We start from the raw sequence: 4,737 nt of genomic DNA, 5'->3' as shown, positions 1-4,737 counted from the left end.
ACTTTCACTTTCACCCGAGAGCCTGCAGGAGTCATCGGCAGAGTGTGTGGGGGGGAGGGGAGGTGGATGGGGGAGGGTGCGCTCTGCCATGAGGAAGTTCGGCTTAAAGACACGTCCCAGGGGCGTTTATGGTACCAAAAGGTGTTTCTGGTCCCCACCTGTCGTTTTGCTCCTCAGCATGTCTTCCTAAAAACACTGCAGGATTTCTCAAACATGCACGAATGAGTCAGAGCAAGACTTTGGGCATGTTTTTTTTATTAGAGTATAACATTGTAGCATGATATAAAACTCAGAAAAGTTTATTTTACATGACATCGCCCCTTTAAAACAACACATCTTAAAAATAATAATGGATGAAGCCTAAAAAAACGTGAACACGACCCTTGATGATTCATTAGCATTCAGACTATGTATCGGTTTAGCTGCCATCTCTTTAGGTTATTCATAATTTTCAATTGCAGACCAATATCATCCATGATTACTTTTCAAGAGTTTCGTTCAAATTTGTCCAATGGCTAGGATATTTTGCTAACACAACAGCCATGCAAACACATTTGTACAAAAAGGCCACCATAATGAGGTAGATAATTAAACAACAAGTTTTTATTGTGTTTTTCTGGGTTTTCTTACTGTTGATTATAGTATTTGTTTTTGATTTTTTTTCCCACAATCTGTATGTTTTCATTCATTTTGTCTTTGTGTTATTTTGTACCATTAATCATTTTCCCTCAATCAGTCAGTTCCTCTTTTGCTCCACCTGTCACGTCACCTTGCATCACAAAWTTTTTTCAAACACACTGGAATCCAAAAGGATGTTTCTGCTAAAAAACAGTTTTTCTTTTAAGGTGATCCTGACATTTTGTGCTCGTGACATCCTGCAAACACAATGTCATCAGTATGAACTCACACCAGTCTGATTAATCACATTAATATGGAAATTTGTGCAACAAGGCTTAGCAAAGTCAGCCCGTATCATCCACTCCATCTGGGACACCTGTGGCCAAAGGAAAAAAAAAAGGTTTGTGTTGATGGTGCTGCAGCCAGWTTTGGAGGGCGAAGGAAAAAAAAGAGCAATCAGTGATCTCATTAATCTCTAACGAAGAAAAAGAATCTAGAGGGGCAGCGGAAAAGAAAGTAAGCAGGGGAAAAGAAACATTTCAGAGGKTGTGCCAGAATGTGACGAGCGTGATGTGATGGTGGAAGTTCCAAACTGTGAAATGCATCAAACTGTGGTCAGAGATCTGAGGAACAGTTTGCCGCTGAGTTCTTTCCTCGCTTTTGTGAGTTCGGGGCTGCAAAAGATGTCGAAGGAGTGGCTTACGAACAGGAAGGGCAGAACTTTTTGGCATTTGGAACAAAGCAAAAGTCAGTCTCACTGCTCCAAACCCCAGAGTTCAGTCAGAAGTCTTTGGCTTGTTCGCTTTCTTTGGTCGGCTTCTTTTTACTTCGTGTGTTTGCCTTGTTTCAGAAGTCAGCATTCTTGTTTATGTTTTCTGCTCAAGTGAGTCACCCCTCCGTACTGGTGCATGCAAGTGTGTGTGTGTGTGTGTGTGTGTGTGTGTGTGTTTGTGTATGCATCAGGCTGCTATTTCAGCACTTTCCAGCACTATCGATTCAAACCAGCCTGCAGGGGTAAAAAAATAACAGGCTCCTTACAGCCAGCCACACACACAAGCTGTTTTGTCTATCCCTGTAGGGACCTTGCATTGACTTCCATTCATTTTTCAGTCATTTCTATAGTCTAATGCTGGCCTTTTACTCTAAACCTAATTACCCCAGTACATAACTGGCCCTAAACCTAACTACCCCAGTACATAACTGGCCCTAAACCTAACTACCCCAGTACATAACTGGCCCTAAACCTAACTACCCCAGTACGTAACTGGCATTAAACCTAACTACCCCAGTACATAACTGACCCTAAACCTAACCTAAACTCAATTCACACTTTGCTCCTAAAGCTAACCCCACAGCTAAAATCAGCATCTGTACCCATAAGGACCAGGCATTGGTCCCCATGAGAAGCATTGTGTCCCCACAAGGCTGGAAAATGGTCCTTATAATGTAGCAAACGCACAGGCACACATGCATAAAGCCACAAGTGAAACACAGATTTACATCCAATGAGCACACTGACTTAGTACACATAAAACTCTACAAAAACAGTGTACATATTACCATTTATGACCAGCTGATTGATTGGCTTGAGACSCAAGGAGCAGCACCCAATCACAGGGGAGACACAGGAGAGGAGGCAGATCCTAAAAAAAACACAAGGCATTACTTCAATGCAAAATCAAACATCCACACTGGGGATGTAACAATGACAAAAGCCAAAAAATCTAAATGAGGTCTCTGAAATGGCTCAGAGTGAATAGTTGTTCCTGCCAACGCCATAGGCGTAATTTGCAGGGGGTTAGGGGGATTATGACCCCCACAATTATTTGATCCAGTTTGCTCAAACACACTGGTTAAGTAGACAGATGCAACTCTCTTGTTGTCTTTAGGTAACTTTAACCTGATTAAAAAAATTACCATGTCGTATATGTTTAAGCATAATTGCTAAAAATGCCATGCAGGATTTTAAAGAATAAGCCCCCCAACGGTAGACAAAGTTACGCCCTTGGCCATCGCTCAGCCATAAATATAAGGAGGGTAATTTAGTTTCAGTTATATCAATTTTGTATCTCAATCTAAACTTATTGGTTGCTTTAATGACAAAGTTTTCTGTTTTTCCACTGTTTTAATACAAAAAAAAAAACATTATTACTGGTCATATTAATAAAAAAAAGGCTCTATTGCATTCAAAACTACCACCCACTGTGTGAATGCAAATGTATATAAGTCATGGTTGCAACTTGAGAGTGTGAAGGTCACAGTATATCTGCCACTTCCAGAAACCAGACTACAGCAGTGGTTCAGAGTTTCAAAGGGGGTTCTGTTGAACGATTATGCCTCTTGGTGAGAGATTTTTTTTCAACATAATCCAGGGGATTTCTCTTGGCTACCACCRTGCCAAATCTCAGCTCAAAATGGTTACAAGTGGCTGCATTCTGGCTCCTATACTTTTGTTACGGCAGGCCCCTGCTGTCYGTAGCACTTTAAACAATCCGAGTTTGGACAAACAGAGATGACCTTACTGGATGAAAACAAGTGGGAAAATTTCTTACCAAAAACACTGCTTGCATTGGGATGACAGGTGCAATTGCAATCAATAAAAAGTTTGTTTAACAAAATATCCATGTCATACAGGACCTGAGGGGGTTCTGTTTTCAACCACAGACTTATTTTACGTTGTGTACATCGGGGGCCGAGTTAGGACCCACTATCTGGTACAAACCTCCTCGTTCCTCTTGATGCTGGAGACAGTTTTGTGGTTTGTTTGTGGTCATTGCCACGACGCACAATAAATTTGAGCTACATTTTATGCCTCCCTGATGATGTTGAGTGATGACTAAGAACCCAAACACTGAAGGTGTTTGTGCGCTGTGTGTTTGTGACCTTCAGCTGCAGGTCCATAGGCTCTTTTTTATTTTTTGTTGAGGGAGGGGATGCTGCAGAGGGTTGATGACTCAATGCTACTCTAAAGCCTCTCATGTATGTGTGTCAGACAAATAGAGTGAAATAGAATATGCATGCAGGTCAGTTTGTAAAGTAAGCTATTTTTGTGTTTCTGTTTACATACAGGCTCAGAACTGGCTGCAAAGGCAAATGGAGTCGTTTGCACCTGTGTGATTTGAGATTTGTGTGTGTTTGTGAGTGAGGTGTCTGCATGTTTTTGCAAGGTCACTCATACGAACAAACCATTACAGACACACAAGGACACGCCTCTAACCGTCACCTGTTCATATAATGTGTTGTATGTATGCACTATACACACCTTCGCATAATGACACGCTCACCCTCCAGGGTTTGAGTAAAGGATACGCAGCAGGTGTGGGTCAAACCGACTGAGCCACAYCACAGCCTCCCAGCATGCTGTACTCCTCCGCTGCTGACCTTAGCTGTAAATAGAACCAGGAAGTAGTTATTTCAGGATCTCATTTCCACCCACACTGGGGGTAAACCATAATTAGCCCAACATCTCTGCCTCTCTGACGGCCTCCCACCGAAGCTCCATCACGAACCTTGATTGGACCGAACACACCACATGGCATATGATGGATATATGAAATAATGTACGGCATCGCTCTGAATTCCCTCGTTAGAAACCACCTTCATTTGAATATTTTTAAACAGAAAGAAAAWAAACTCAATCCATTAGAGTTTTGTTTTGAACCCAGTGTAGAAGTGTTTTATTTTGTATGCTGTAACTGACAGAGAGCTGCAGGATAGCCCATCTGGTTAACATGGCTTCTCTGCAGCAAGGAGGTCCTTATTCAAAACTCGACAAGGATTTTCCTTTCTGTATGGAGTTTCCATGTTCCACTTCTGTTTGTATGGATTTTCTCCAGGTCCTCCTGTCAGGATCCATGTCGTGTTTTGTGTTTATTGTCCTGATGCATCTCAGTAATCCAGGTAGAAAAAAATCAAAAAGAAAAAATAAGTAGGTCCTCTAGATGGGTTCTTCTTTAGTGAAACATTTTGTCTCTCCTCCAAGAGACTTCTTCAGTCTGATGAGTTTCAGGTGAACTCAGCTGTATAAGCACTGCCTCCACATGGACAAACAGGTTAGTCACATGCAAAAGAGGGCCATCGACTAACAATAGGCTTGATTAGYTCTATTGTTCATAGAGG

At 41.8% G+C, this 4,737-nt stretch overlaps 1 long non-coding RNA gene across 1 annotated transcript in view; it reads right to left on the bottom strand.

The window, feature by feature from the left end:
• LOC106527093 (uncharacterized) overlaps positions 1-4,021 on the bottom strand; it is a 32,517-nt gene extending 28,496 nt beyond the window's left edge. The window contains exon 1 of the long non-coding RNA XR_001311337.1: positions 3,881-4,021. This is a non-coding gene — a long non-coding RNA (uncharacterized LOC106527093). The remainder of the gene's footprint in view (positions 1-3,880) is intronic.
• Between the last annotated feature and the right edge of the window lie 716 nt (positions 4,022-4,737).

This window comes from Austrofundulus limnaeus, unplaced genomic scaffold (assembly GCF_001266775.1).
Source record: "Austrofundulus limnaeus strain Quisiro unplaced genomic scaffold, Austrofundulus_limnaeus-1.0 Scaffold308, whole genome shotgun sequence".
Lineage (NCBI taxonomy): Eukaryota > Metazoa > Chordata > Actinopteri > Cyprinodontiformes > Rivulidae > Austrofundulus > Austrofundulus limnaeus.
This window is presented reverse-complemented; position numbering and strand designations above follow the sequence as displayed.